Below are 14,438 nucleotides of genomic sequence, written 5' to 3' on the forward strand. Positions count from 1 at the left end.
TACCCCAGGGGAGCACCCCCACTCCACACTTTTTAGAGTCATGCGAAACACATGTCTACTAGAGTGTGGGAGGAAACCCATGTGAACACGGGAAAACATGCAAACTACAAAAACAGACAGACAGACAGAAGCAATAGCTGACTGCAGACTTCAGGTGCCGAGGCACCCAGGCTACCAATGTTCGCTAAATGTTTAAACGGACTGAAAAAATAGTGTGGTATAGAAAATTAAACTATGAAAAAAGCAAACATTTTACATTGCAGTACTTCATATTGCTAATGATGGTTTCTACACAAAATTCCGGTAATACAGCCATCCGATTTCATTCAGCGCTTGTCTTGAAGAGGGTCGCGGTGAGTCGGAGCCTATCCCGGAAGTACTGGGCGCAAAGCTAGGGGGGTACATCCCTGGGACGATTCTGGTAATACAAATGTGAAATTATAATAGTGTTGCAGAATGCGTGCATTTCCACTGCAGTCTATATCGTTGCACAGTAAATAAAGAGACAAATAAAACGCACACAGCGAAAATATAACATCTTGAAGAGGAACGGTTGGGCGCTCTCGACAGCTTCTAGAATCCTCTCGGAAGGGTCGCGTGACTGCCGTGACGTCACGGTCCCGAAGCCACGCGCGGGAAAATCGCGTTCCGGCGAAACTGAGAGGATCGAGGTGTGACCTGCAAACGCGGTGAATTCGGAAAAAGGGAAGACGGGAGGTACGGTATGTGGAGAAAATGAAGCATTTCAGTAGTGTTAAATTATTTCAAAATTCAGAACGGCGTGTGTTCGAAGAGCTCGTTGCGTTTTTTGAAGCTACGCGGTAGGTTAGCGTTAGCCCGGCGACGACGTGATGAATTTCGTCGCACACCTTACTTGACCGTGACGACACGCACCTGAACTGAAGGAAAAAAAAAAAACATGCGAATCACTCTGGTAGTAGTTTCAGGTACTTTTTATACATACATACATACATACATACATACATACATACATCCATCCATCCATCCATCTTCCTCCGCTTTTATCCGGGGCCGGGTCGCGGGGGCAGCAGTCCGAGCAGAGTACTCCAGACCTCCCTCTCCCCGCACACCTCCTCCAGTTCCTCTGGGGGAACCCCAAGGCGTTCCCAGGCCAGCCGGGAGACATAGTCTCTCCAACGTGTCCCGGGTCTGCCCCGAGGCCTCCTCCCAGTGGGACAAGCCCGGAGCACCTCACCAGGGAGGCGTCCAGGAGGCATCCGGAACAGATGCCCGAGCCACCTCAACTGGCTCCTCTCGATGCGGAGGAGCAGCGGCTCTACTCCGAGCTCCTCCCGGGTGACTGAGCTCCTCACCCTATCCCTAAGGGTGCGCCCAGCCACTCTGCGGAGGAAACTCATTTCTGCCGCTTGTATCCGCGATCTCATTCTTTCGGTCATGATCCAGAGTTCATGACCATAGGTGAGGGTAGGAACGTAGATCGACCGGTAAATTGAGAGCTTTGCCTTACGACTCAGCTCCCTCTTCACCACAACAGACCGGTACAATGACCGCATTACTGCAGACGCCGCACCGATCCGTCTGTCGACCTGCCGCTCCATTTTTCCCTCACTCGTGAACAAGACCCCAAGATACTTAAACTCCTCCACTTGAGGGAGCAACTCCCCCCTAACCCGGAGGGAGCAATCCACCTTTTTCCGACTGAGAACCATGGCCTCGGATTTGGAGGTGCTGATTCTCATCCCCGCCGCTTCGCACTCGGCTGCAAACCTCCCCAGTGCACGCTGCAAGTCTTGACTTGATGAAGCCAACAGGACCACATCGTCCGCAAAAAGCAGAGACGAGATCTCGCGGCCACCAAAACAGACACCCTCCGTTCCCTGACTGCGCCTAGAAATTCTGTCCATAAAGATAATGAACAGAATCGGTGACAAAGGGCAGCCCTGGCGGAGTCCAACATGCACCGGGAACAGGTCTGACTTACTGCCGGCAATGCGAACCAAGCTCCTGCTCCGGTCATACAGGGAACGAACAGCCCGTAGCAACGAGCCCCGAACCCCATAATCCCGAAGCACCCCCCACAGGATGCCACGAGGGACACGGTCGAATGCCTTCTCCAGGTCCACAAAACACATATGGACTGGTTGGGCAAACTCCCACGAACCCTCCAACACCCTAGTGAGGGTATAGAGCTGGTCCAGTGTTCCACGGCCAGGGCGAAAACCGCATTGCTCCTCCTGAATCCGAGGTTCGACTATCGGTCGGATTCTCCTTTCCAGTACCCTGGCATAGACTTTCCCAGGGAGGCTAAGGAGTGTGATCCCCCTGTAGTTGGAACACAATCTCCGGTCCCCCTTCTTAAAAAGAGGGACCACCACCCCGGTCTGCCAGTCCAGAGGCACCGTTCCCGAACTCCACGCGATGCTGCAGAGGCGTGTCAGCCAAGACAGCCCCACAACATCCAGAGACTTGAGAAACTCGGGGCGGATCTCATCCACCCCCGGAGCCTTGCCACCGAGGAGTTTTTTGACTACCTCAGCAACTTCAGCCAGGGTAATGGACAAGTCCCCCTCCGAGTCCCCAGCCTCAGCTTCCTCTACGGAAGGCGTGTCGGAGGGATTGAGGAGATCCTCAAAGTACTCCTTCCACCGCCCGAGAACATCCTCAGCTGAGGTCAGCAGCGCACCACTTCCACTGTAAACAGTGTTCGTGGAACACCGCTTCCCCCCTCTGAGTCGCCGGACGGTTTGCCAGAATCTCTTTGAGGCCGACCGAAAGTCTTCCTCCATGGCCTCACCGAACTCCTCCCAAGCCCGAGTTTTTGCCGCGGCGACTGCCAGAGCCGCGCTCCGTTTGGCCCGTCGGTACCCGTCAGCTGCTTCAGGAGTCCCATGAGCCAGCCAGGCCCGATAGAACTCCTTCTTCAGCTTGACGGCATCCCTTACTTCCGGTGTCCACCACCGTGTTCGGGGATTGCCGCCGCGACAGGCACCGGAGACCTTATGGCCGCAGCTCCGAACAGCCGCACCGACAATGGAGGAGCGGAACATAGTCCATTCAGACTCAATGTCCCCCACCTCCCTCGGGACCTGGTTGAAGCTCTGTCGGAGGTGGGAGTTGAAGACCTCTCTGACAGGGGCCTCCGCCAAACGTTCCCAACAGACCCTCACTATGCGTTTGGGCCTGCCAGGTCTGTCCAGCTTTTTCCCCCGCCATCGAATCCAACTCACCACCAGGTGGTGATCAGTTGACAGCTCAGCCCCTCTCTTCACCCGAGTGTCCAAGACATATGGCCGAAGGTCAGAAGAAACGACTACAAAGTCGATCATCGACCTCCGACCTAGGGTGTCCTGGTGCCAAGTGCACTGGTGGACACCCTTATGCATGAACATGGTGTTCGTTATGGATAAACCGCGACTAGCACAGAAATCCAATAACAACTCACCGCTCGGGTTCAGATCAGGGAGGCCGTTCCTCCCAATCACGCCCCTCCAGGTATCACTGTCGCTGCCCACGTGGGCGTTAAAGTCCCCCAGTAGAACGACAGAGTCCCCAGTGGGAGCGCTTTCCAGCACGCCCCCCAGGGACTCTAAAAAGGCCGGGTACTCTACACTGCCGCTAGGCGCATAAGCACAAACGACAGTGAGAGACCGTTCCCTGACCCGAAGGCGTAGGGAGATGACCCTCTCATTCACCGGGGTAGACTCCAACACATGGCGGCTGAACTGGGGGGCTATTAATAAGCCCACACCAGCCCGCCGCCTCTCACCTTGGGCAACGCCAGAATAGTGGAGAGTCCACCCTCGATCGAGTAGAGTGGTTCCAGAACCCAAGCTGTGAGTGGAAGTGAGCCCGACTATATCTAGACGGTATCTCTCAACTTCCCGCACCAGCTCAGGCTCCTTCCCCGCCAGTGAGGTGACATTCCAAGTCCCAAAAACCAGAGTTGGCGCCCGAGGTTCGGGTCGGCCGGGCACTCGGCCCCGACCACCGCCCAAATCACAACGCACCGGCCCCTTATGGTTTCTCCGGCAGGTGGTGAGCCCACCGAAGAGCGGCTCCACGTTGTGGCTTCGGGCTGAGCCCGGCCAGGCCCCGTGGGCATAGACCTGGCCACCAGGCGCTCGCATGCGAGCCCCCCCCCCAGGCCTGGCTCCAGGGTGGGGCCCCGGTGACCCCATACCGGGCGGGGTAAACGGACGCCTTGATTTTTTTGTCATAAGGGGTTTTTGAACCGCGCTTTGTCTCGTCTGTCATCCAGGACCTGTCTGCCATGGGAGACCCTACCAGGGGCATGTAGCCCCAGACAACATAGCTCCTGGACTCATTCAGGCACTCAAACCCCTCCACCACGATAAGGTGGCGGTTCACGGAGGAGACATACATACATATACATATATATATATATATATATATATTATATATATATATATATACACACACCGGAGTGTGTACTGTGTTTTGAACGCTGGCGCTGGTTCATTGCGTCTGCAGCTCTGCTTATCATTGCACACTGTTGGAATAGTTCTTTCTCATTCATAGGCGTTTAAGTATTAATAAAATATATTTTTCTATTCTAACCTTTTTAACCTCTGCAGTTTTAGAGAGTGTTGTATAGAAAGCTGGTCACAATTGAAATGAGGGACTAGTCTAGTGAAAAAACTAACGGTGTACTGTGCAGTAGGTCTCCACTTTACTTTTCCCAAAGTTGGTAAGTAGAATGTGACACAGAGTCCAGGAGGACCAGGCCGCTCCTCCTCTGTTCTGTGCTTCTTCTATTGGTTTCCTGTGTGCCAGCAAATAGGGTGCTTTTTGGACTAAGTGACTGTACTTGGAGAACTGCATGTCTGCATCTGTGCCTCTCTGTTGATGGAATGCACACACACACACACATTTTCAGAACCGCTTGTCCCATACGGGGTCGCGGGGAGCCGGAGCCTATCCGGCAACACAGGGCGTAGGGCCGGAGGGGGAGGGGACACACCCAGGACGGGACGCCAGTCCGTCGCAAGGCACCCCAAGCGGGACCCGAACCCCAGACCCACTGAATAGCAGGACCCGGTCCAACCCACTGTGCCACCGCGCCCCCCTTTGATGGAATGCACTTCTGTTAAATAAAAAGTCGCTTTGATGAAAGTCGTATTCTGAATGAATACACGAAATGTAAGCGTGAGCAACCCGGGGCGGTTTCGTGGGTTGGGAGGCGCTGGCGGGGTTTTTCGGACAATGACGACGGACTGTCTTGCTCTTTCTGCCGTTCAGCAGATTGCAACAGCTGGGGGAGAAGAACGCCCCTCTTTCTGCTGAGCCAGGATGCCTCGTGCACGCATCTGTTTGTTCGGAGTCTCCTAGCAATAGTACTTGGAGCACAGTGAGTGTAAATAAGAAAGTCCAGTGAAGAACTGTCAGTGGAGCTACAGCAGCGCTCACCTGCAACTCCTCAATCCCTTCTTTTAACTCCACACATCACACTAAATCGATTTCCAATACAGGCATAATAATAAGAAATGGAAAGCACGATAACAAGATATTCAAAAGACAGAGTTGTATGTTATTTACCCTTAAGGGCAGGCAATAGCTGATGAATTAGGAGCTGGCGGTATCACATGGGGGTGAAGCGTGATGGAAAGGTGGCGCCGCACTGATGGCTCAGCTGGTACATGTGGAAGGTAGAATATTGTCTACAGCATTTTCATCATCTGTTTACTACCTCTGCACAATTTTGAAAACTTAAGGCAGTGGGTATTATACGTCTGTGGGCACATTAGGCGACACTTTGGCACGAGGTTTGAATTGGTATGCCGACCTAAATATTTCTCAAACAAAGTTTGTATCAGCAAAAAAGTTTAAGTTCCTCAGCTGGAGACCAGCTGTATGGTTGAGTATTGTATAAGACTATCTCAACTTAACATATATTGCAAAGGTAAATTGTTCACTTCTACTGGTGTTTTGTGTGAAATTGTATAATTTTTTTTAAAATATATTCTGCCGTTCACTGAGACAACTTTGGTCACAGATTGCTGGCTTTTTGTGTGTCCCTTCTCAAAGTTTTATAGGTGGCATGTGGCACTTTGGGGAGAGTGTGTGCCCCCCCTCCTCCCACTGTCTTTTTCACTGTTGCCTTAGGACTGAAAAGACTGCAGTGATAAAGTCAAGGAACAGTTTCCAAAGGAAAACATTTCCTTTTATGCCTGTGAAGTCTGAGTGTCTTTTTGGTGTGACCAGGACCCAGGAAGGGTGCTTCATGTTTTGCATGCACGTTGATCCTACAGGGTTTTTTTTTTTTTTTTTTTTTTTTTTTTTTGCCAAATAGAGCTCTTGAAACACTGATGGCTTTGTGGCAGTCCAGAGCTCTTTCCTGCATAGTACCTTTGAATATAATTAACCTTATTGTTTATGTGTCAGGGATGAGATTTTTCACAGTGGCATTGATCTCTCAAATGTCTCCATTCCAGCGGCATCACTTTGTGCTTTGGTGAATATTTATGTGTAAGGCAAGTGTCCCCTATAGCTATGTTATACAGGAAATCTTAAAGTATTACAGAAACTGTTAAATTGCCCATGCTTGTAGTGTTTTCCATTGAATCTTATTTGATTCCTTTCTTTCCTTTTTTCCATTGGTGGCAAAGACAGCCACAAAACTAGGACTTTTGGCATGTTTGCTGTTTGTGGAAAGTAATTAATTGCAAGAAATTGACTTAATTTTGGAGTCATGGTCAATTTTCTGCAGTATAGATTAATTTTTCTGAAGGCTGCTGTCCACTGTTACCAAAGATAGAACCAAGAATGTGTAGAGAAGGATCTTTTAGTAACAGTAAATAGGAAGAACCAGTGTTCTCTCTGAATCTTAATATGTTGTTTCAGGCTCATCAGATAAAGTGGTTACCGTGTATTAGCAAGTCAATGTGATGCTGAACAAAAAAAAATATGGCCACATGTAGCTATGTTTTGTAAGGGCTCTCTTGCTGATAAGCTCCATGCTTCACATGTAATAAATGTTGTCAGATCAAGAGTCAGTTTCTACAAAGGCAAACTCTCACTTTTATGGGAGCCTATCAGTACTACGTGACTGTGGAGGAAAAATTTCCTCATGTAATCTTGCATAGCAGAATATGTTTTTATGGTAGCTGATCACTTAACGTGCATAGATGATATTTTCACAGCAGAAATGAGCCTGTCAAAGTGCTGCAGGCTCTCACTTTTTTCCACATGTGTATTAGCTTGTAGAGGAACACAGATGGCAAAATCCAGTGCAAGGTAAGGTACTGCCTCCCCACCAACTGGGTGGAGGCAGAAGGAAGTGGTGTTCAGAACAAAAATAGTACATTTGGGACATTGCTATATTTTATACTGAGTTTACAGTATGCACCCTTTTTATAGCAAAGAGCTTCTTGAGCTTTTTTATTGCTATTAGTAATGTCTTCTATATGGTGTATATACTAAATATTTATATTTCTTGAGTACATCATTTGTATTTTTTTATGATTTTCTACAGAGCGTCTTGAATCTGCCAGTTCGTCTTGTGTCTTGTGTTCCACTGTGTCCCCTTTATTGTGCCAGGGGGCGCTGCATGCCATGGGTGTGCCCCTGTCCCACACACTCATACCAGTTAGTGGCTGGTTTATGGTCTGAACCACACAGATGGTGCCAAGAGAGGAGACAGCCAATAACCTGTAGGCACCAGACAGGGTGGTAGACAATCTCTGCCCACCCTAGTATGGTCATGTCAGTTTCATTCCACCCATAAGGCCTTCTCAGTCACGTTCTTTACTGATATTAACTCTGGTAGGAGCCAATAGATAAACCACAAGAACCCAAGGTGCCCTTTTGGGTGTTGGGAGCAAGTATAGCAAATAGCAGATTCATTGTTTTCTAATAGAATAAGATGCTTCTGAAAGCACAGGAAAATTCTGAAGCTGTCTGCCAGACATTTTCCCTCCTGCAGTGGAGGTGCTCACCTTGTGAGGCATTTGCTGTGTGGCAGCAGCTGGGCACCATAGTTGGGGGGCCGCTTTGCGCAGGGAGCTCCAGAACGACTTGGGCCTTGTGCCTCATTGTGCTACGCTGTAGTCGTTGATCTCTCACTCGCACCAATTAAGCCCCTGCTCAGAAACTGGCAACAGAATTTGTCAATTTTGCCTTTGCAAAGGAAATCAAGGCTGTGCTTCACTCAAGCACAACCGTTTTGATTGAGGGTAAGGGAATGTACAGATCACATTTTTTTTCCCACCTCATGTTGATGAGGTTATGTTTTTTAACCCATAAATTGATAGCTTTTTCTATCTAAAAATGTATACACGTCTATAAAGACTATCATTAAAAAAGTCCCCCCCCCCCACTTTTGTTGTGTGCAGAATGGTTAAATTGCAGCAGCCCCTCCCCTCTTTTCATCGAATGCAGTAAATTACTGAGAAGAGCAAAGACGTTTCATTGCAGAAGTTAAGCGGCACACACCGCAGTTCTTTTTGCTGCTTGTCACGCTTGGCCACTGTAATTTTGTACCTTTGAGCAATGTGTCTGTTAAAAATACGTCAGTTTTCCAGCTGTGGTTAGAGAGATTCTGTGTGCTATAAAGACCTGTGCTGTGGAAAGTGTGCCGTAGGGTTTTTTTGTCACTTGCATGGATGGATGGGTAAATGCTCTGGCTACTGTGAGCAGGCAGAAATGTGTGTACAGTCAAGAACAGTTTGCCTTGTGACTGTGGCCACAGCTCCTGGGGGCCTGGGTGTGGCTCATGCAGGGGGTCTTTTAAAAAAAAAAAAAGGAGCAGTGAATTGCATGTTTTTCAGTGTTTTTTTTTTTTTAAATTCTGTTTTTGTGTGTGTGCATGTCTCAGAGAGACAGCTCTCCTACAGTTCAACCGTCATTATTTTATGGCGGTGATTAAGGTGAATTCCACTTACCGGTTCATTGCTTTCTTTTTAATGGATCTGATTTCACACTTGTGTAATCGCTGCAGATAGCAGTGTGATCGTAGATTTCAAGTGCAGCAGTAACTGGAATTTCCATTATAAATGACTCAAAATGGGAAATCATATTGGGTTTTCGTGAAAACAAAACCAAAGTATTTATTGACTGAGCAACTGTGCCAGGAAGAGAGCAGTTGAAAGGATGGGGGTGGTAAATAGGATCGCTAATAATGCTGTGAAACCACCTAGTGAATTTTTCACTTTGTAACACAGGGCAATATGTTCTGCCAGCATCTTTAGTTTTAGGTTCTTTGTCAGTTACTAAAGACTGATGCTTCTCTTTGTCTTTGTGAAAAGATAGGTACTGTAAATCGTATCTTATAATGATACGATTCTGCCTTTTTACCTTGTGCGCTGAGTTAAGCTGCAGTTTTTCTCTTAAAGGTTGACTGCATCACTTGACCCTTTTTCAGCTGAAACACTTAACTCTTGAACTTTTAAATTCCACAGTCCCAGCCAGCTTTGGTGAAAAAATAATAATTTTATAGTTGTTTTATAATGGTGAGCCCTGCCAGCATAGGTCATCTCTTCAAGTGTTAAAGAATCAGTGGTTGTTAAGGGTAAAAAATTTTTTTTGCAATTATGGAAAATGCTAAGTTGATGAGTAAGTGGAAAGATAACAGGGGCAAAAGAGAACTGAATGAGGTGTTTAATATTGTATTATGTTCTCCAATGACAGTCAGTGATTGACTTCAAACAGTAGAGTAGGTGGCAGCAGGTTGCTGCTGCCTTGCACTTGAAGGACCCAGGTTCAAGTTTCTTGCTGTGGCACTCTTGAGTGAAGTGCTTACCCTGAATTTCTCCAGTAGAAATTACCTACCTGTGAAAGTTGCTAAATAACTGTAAAAAGCTTAACGTTGCAAGCGGCTTTGGAGAAAAGCATCAGCTAAATAAGTAAATGTAATTTTTAATGGAGAAAAAATGCGTTCCTGAAGAAAGATATGCATAGGAAGGGACCTTCGTCAGGAGAGGGACAAAATCTCATAGATTGACAAGCCAGTCTTTGTTAATCTGCTCCTGTACTTAATAAGATTTAGGTGTCTCCCTGTAGGACAGTTGCCGTGTGATGTTTGTGTGCAAGTGATACAAGTGTACATCATGCCTCGCCGAGGAACCGAGGCTGAAATGTGGAGGCGTCACCTGAGGTTTCAGGGAGGTGTTTATCTCCTAAAACTGCGGTTGATTCATCTCCTACTTGAAAGTGGAAAACTAAATGCCTGTTTAACCCACAATTTTCATATTACATGATAAATTGCCCCGTAAGTACTGATTAAGAATTGCCGTTAGCATTTATTTACAAGATTAAAAATTCTTTTCCAACCATCCTACCTTCTTTGTGTGATGTCCTTAAGAACAGGTAATCCTGTGACTGTGTGCTGCCACATCATTTTTTTATGTTTTTATTTTTTTTTTAAATTTTTTTTTTTAAAATGTATTTATTTTGTTGCTCCCATTCCGTAACCCCACACCCTGCAGATGCAGACATTCTCCTGTGCCTTGGGACTTGAGGGTCAGTGAGTGCTAACATTTTCCACAGGAGTGACGGAGAGCCCGCAGGATGCACAGAGTTGCTGTGCCTGCGTGAGACCCCTCAGTTGTTTCCCACCTCATCTCTGTTTTTCTGCTAGTGTTAGGGGTCTCTGTCCTCATGCCACAGGCTTCGTGGGAGTCGGGGGCACCCACCAGGGAGCCACAGTATGGAGCTGGAGCAGTTTTTTGACAAAAGAGTGTCTCTTGCCATTCATAGTGCATGCGCTGGACTTTTTGTCTCTTGGGGAGCCCTGATAACTGAAGCCCATTCATGGTTCAGCATTCCGTTTAGGTGTGTTCATAATGCCTGCTCTTCAGGCCAGCAAGTGAACGTAATGTGTTTTTAAATTTGTAATGTGGCTGCACGAATGCTGAGGGCTGTCATGATTTTGAGTGGGCTGCTTTCCTCTTGATTTTCACTTATTGTAGAGCTTTTGAATTACAAAAGATCCCATGATTCCTCAGTGACAGCCCCTCGTTAATACGCCTTGCATGTATTTCAGTACGTGATTTAATTTTCGTTTATTCATTTGATTTGCCTTTAATACAGGAGACAGACTCATATCATCTATGCAGGACTAAGTACATATGTGATGTCTGCAGTGGTGTATCTGTGATTGTTGTACTCCCTGTGGTGGGGACCAGGGTTCAGGTTCCTGCATATTTGGTGGCGGACACAAGGAAAACAATTTGGCCTATGTTCCTTTTGGTGGGGGATGGTGGAGTGAGATGACTGGGGTCCTCTTTTCCTCATTGCTCTCAGTGTCCGTGTTTCTTTGGGTGCCTAAGGGGCCTTTTTAAGGAGGAAGTACCAGCTTAAACAAAATGCTATTGCTCAGATATTGCTATTGCTTTCAGCTCTGCTCCTTGGAGGATGATCTACCTTTATAAAATTTAATTCATTCCAGAATTTTTGTTTTAATTTAGTTGTCCTTAAACAATATTTAGAACAAGTTTATAACACAATGTTGTGATTTCACCAGATTCTTATGGTGCCCAAAATTATATGAATTTCTAATAGTTTGCTCGATTTTCTCAGTCAGGAGTTCGTGTCAATTTTTCTAATATAATCACTCTTTTTAATATTTAAAAAGCTTAGTATTTTCTAGATTCTTGAAATGACGTTTTACCTAAGGCACCAACGTCATTGAAAGAGTAATTTAAACATGTAGTTAGTAACACTGAATGCAACTGTAACTGAATTAACTGTCATAAGTATGAATGCATTAGAGGGAAAAAGGGCACCCATAAACTTCTCACCGGTTTTCAGTTTCCAAGAATGAATATTTTGTGAGTAGACACACATACACTGCCTGAAACCGCTTGTCCCGAGTGGGGTCTCGGTGAACCGGAGTCAAACCTGGCAACATAGGGCGCAAGGCTGGAGGGGGCGGAGACACACCCAGGACGGGACGCCAGTCTGCCACAAGGCACCCCAAGCGGGGACTCGAACCCAGGACCCACTACAGAGCAGGACCTGGTCAACCTGCTGTGCCACCACGCCCCGTTGTGAGTGTTCATTTAATCAATTTTTTGAACAATATAAGTAATATAATTAAAAGAATTTCCCTTAAAATATTTTTATGGTGAATACCTAAATCGTTGCATGCAGTATGCAGACTCATGCCTTTTAACATGCTCTTATGGTATGCTTTCATTTCTTTTGCTTAGCATCTGTCTCTCCCGTTTCGCTAAAATATTCTGGAAGGAATGTTTTTATCGTACTGACTGTGTTAGACAATTGCTGTACATTACTTTTAGAGTTAAGAATAAAAGTAACATAACTGTTTCGTCAGTTGTTGCGGAGTCTCAGAATGTGAGCACCTAACTTGGCAGTGTACTCGTGTACAAGAGTGACGTGTCTATATGGCTTGATCTCTGTCTGCACTGTGCATAGCTTGGAGGATGGTCAGCTTACAACTATAGGTGTAAGCAGTATGTCGTGGAGTGCAGCAAAAACATACAGCTTGTTCTGGTAGTCACCTTGGGCGAAAGTGTCAGATAAATCTGCTCAGACTGCCAGGGTTCTAGAAAATGTTTTTAGTGAGGAAAAAAGCTAAATTTTAATTAACCATGATTTGTAATACCTCATTGCAAAAATTAGTCGCTTATATGTCAGGAGTTAAATGTGAAGGATTTCATAGATAACTTTATGCGTTTCTCCAGTGCTGAAGAACTTTATGCCATAGATTAGGCCTAGAACGTGCTTGATAAAAAGGCTTTTCCTTGCCAGAAAGAGAGGGCAAGTTGTGTAGCAAAGAGGAAAATCCTCCATATTTGAGTAAAGCAATCCTTGCTGAAGTGCGCATGAGACACATGCCAAATTCCGTGGCTGGTGACAGACGCAGTTTGCTGAATCGGGTGTGTTGCAAGAGGCAGCAATAGTTTGACTATTGCAAAGCTCATTACCAAAGAACATGTTTAGAAGTAGGCTTTGGAAATGGAAACCATAGAAATGTAAAATACAGCAATCTGATTTGTTTTTGAACATCTTTCTCGGGGTTAGGTGCTGGGCTCCTTAATCTTGTCCATCTACACCACTTTTCTTAACTCTGTCATTGCCTCTCACAGGTTCCCCTATCGCTGCAATGGTCACGATACCCATGTTTTCGTTTTCCACCTACAGATTTAATCTGCAATATTAGAGGATATCTCAAATTTCTCCTTTGACTCATCACATCCAGAGCTCAGTCTTTCCAAGACAGAATTCCTTTGTCTCCCAGCAAGTCTATCCACTAGTCAAGTACTCACTGTCAAATTGGATAATTTTTTTATTTTGTCCACTTTGCTCATTAAGAGCCTGGGAGTAACAATCAGTTTAGGTCTCTGATTATCCTAGCACATTGAAGCTATAACCAGATCCTGGAGATACCTCCAGTATAATATTTGCAGGATCCAGCAAAATCTCACAAAAGCCTCTATAGAGCTCCTGATCTAGGCCATGGTAATATCCAGTCTGCACTACTGCAACTCCCTTCTGTCTGGTTTTCAAGCCTCTGCCAGAAAGCCTTTAGTGCTGATTTCCAATTATTTGGAATTAGTTGTGTTCAGCCTGTCAAAGTGCTCCTGTTTATCTTCCCTCCTAGTCTCTGTCCTTTTGCTTCTTGTAGTTGCCTACATCAAGTTAAAGACTCTTGTTATGGCCACTGAGCAGGTAAAGCATCTGCACCCTGAAAACTAAAGGGCCTAATAATTTTCTACATCCCAAGAAGACTGCTATGCTTCTCCCCATCTTGCTGCTTGGTGCTCTCACTCATGGGGGGGGGATGAGCTTGCTGTCATCTCCAAACTGCTTAATCCATTTCAGCATTCAAGAAGGGTCTAAAAACACAACTCTTCCGGACTAACTTCTCTTTGGCTCTCCTAACTGCTGCATAAATTTGTATTATATCATCTGCCATGATCACTTTTGTATTTGGTATCAGTTCCATAGGCAGCTATGTCTGTGTAGGCGAAAATTGAAGTATTGGATAAACGGTGCTTTGACAGTAGCATGTCTAACCTAATTTTTAGTTATTCACCTCCATTAACATTGCTGTTGCCTTGCAGTGATCTTCCACAAGTTATGCAGTGCTGATGTGCTGTGCTCACTTTCCCTCAGTCTTCCTTTGCACTTGCTACTGAGTGGTTGTTAAAAGAATTTTTGCTCTTAATGAAGCATTGTCATGTGTTTGTGACTTCAGTGATACTAAAATCATGACTAGGAAGAGGTGAACAATCTACAGTATGTGCAATTATACAAAAACTGATTTTGAGATGAAAATGAAACGAATACAACAGTGAACAGAAGTTATCAGCAATGCAATGTGAACTTCAAAGTCAACAATAGTAACACAATGGCATTCCGGGGCTGTTTATGCAATGGAAAAATAATTAATAATGTAGATGGAAGACCAGCTCCAAAGACGTGTCCTGTTAGACCTGATGATTGTTCAGTTGAAGGCTGGAAGCCGACAAAGG

General features: G+C 46.0%; 1 protein-coding gene across 4 annotated transcripts in view; it reads left to right on the forward strand.

The window, feature by feature from the left end:
- The first annotated feature begins 625 nt into the window (after positions 1 to 625).
- Positions 626 to 14,438, forward strand: part of gpat2 (glycerol-3-phosphate acyltransferase 2, mitochondrial) — a 100,572-nt gene continuing 86,759 nt past the window's right edge. For 2 of the 4 annotated variants that reach the window (XM_018762348.2, XM_018762349.2), the window contains exon 1: positions 626 to 717. The gene's annotated coding sequence lies outside the window, so the exon portion shown is untranslated. Of the gene's footprint in view, positions 723 to 5,280; positions 5,351 to 14,438 lie in introns of those variants that run through there. The other 2 variants (XM_029256857.1, XM_029256858.1) reach the window with 2 other exon arrangements.

The sequence above is a fragment of the Scleropages formosus genome, chromosome 12 (assembly GCF_900964775.1).
Source record: "Scleropages formosus chromosome 12, fSclFor1.1, whole genome shotgun sequence".
In the NCBI taxonomy this organism is placed as follows: Eukaryota; Metazoa; Chordata; class Actinopteri; order Osteoglossiformes; family Osteoglossidae; genus Scleropages; species Scleropages formosus.